This window comes from Tribolium madens, unplaced genomic scaffold (assembly GCF_015345945.1).
Source record: "Tribolium madens isolate multiple individuals breed KSU strain unplaced genomic scaffold, Tmad_KSU_1.1 Scaffold_91;HRSCAF=231;Tcas5.2_LG7, whole genome shotgun sequence".
Taxonomy (NCBI): Eukaryota; Metazoa; Arthropoda; class Insecta; order Coleoptera; family Tenebrionidae; genus Tribolium; species Tribolium madens.
The window spans coordinates 13235356-13236647 of NW_025401063.1; positions in this window are offsets into that span (position 1 = coordinate 13235356).

The following is a 1292-nucleotide window of genomic DNA, read 5'->3' on the forward strand; positions in this document are numbered from 1 at the left end:
TTGGTCAAAATTTTACCACCAATAAATATTTCACCTTTACTAAAATTTTCACACATATGTCAGACACATAAAGGAAAGTTCCGGAAATCATTCTTCCGTTTTGAAAGATAAGATGATACAAAGAGAAAATTGAACACGTTGGATTTGATTGTATACAACAAGAAAATGTATTAGGAAAATTACACTAATTTTGACTAATTAATTAGCCGTTTATTTTTTTTTAATAAACAAAGGAATATACATTTACTTCTTATATGGAAACCTACCACGTTTTTTAAGAAAGGTGTTTTTCATAAAAACTGTGCAAAAATGTTGATTACAGACCAACCCAAGTTGATAGTTAAAAAAAAATTAGATGCATACTTTCTGACAATAACTTGGAACCTGTAAACAGATACAAAGATTAAGATTTTATGACCTTGCACTAAAACAAGCTTTTGTTTATTTTTGTAAAATAATCATATAGAGGGTGAGCCAGAACTCGCGCTCCAGAGCAAAATACCATCTAAGATAAGATACTAGGAACATGGAAAAATTGTCAAAAAATTCTATCTATAAAAATTTCAAAGTTATGAGAGTTTAAAGTTTGCAATTTGACTCTATTTATTTCTGTAGGAAAAATAATTTTTCAAGTTTTTTTGTTACAGGCTATTAGAAGAGGAAACAAGGAAGCTGTAACCTAAATTGTAACTCTGTTTAATGTTATTTGTGGCTTTTATTGGCAAAATTTTTGTACCTTTACTTACTAATTATAAAAAAAACACATACAAGATCATCAGTATTATTAAATAGACATAAAAAAATGTCAAATGTCAAAAAATAAATGTCAAAATTGTTTGACAGAGAGAATTTTATAAGCATTTTTTCCATGTCCCTGGTATCTTATCTTACTTGAAAATTTTCTCTGGGGCGCGAGTTCTGACACAGCCTGTATAACCAAAATTAGGTATTAAAAATTATTGAAAAATGTGGTTACGGAGAATTATCTGAGTTCAATTAATTTGCTATAAAGATAAAAATAAAAAATATGCAATTAAAAATAATACGTATTAAATAGATATAAATATGTAGTGACATTGTTTTTTAATGTTAGGATTACATAACACTTTATTATTTTGTAAGATTTTGTTTCCTGCCAATTCAGAACTTAAGTATTCCATTGTGTGCTAATTAAATAAGTTTTGATTTTACTTCATGGGATGTCCAATACATGAAATTTAAACTTGGCATTGCTTGTTTACTCGCGTACAATTACTACATATTACAAAAAAAAATAGTTTGCATTAATTTAA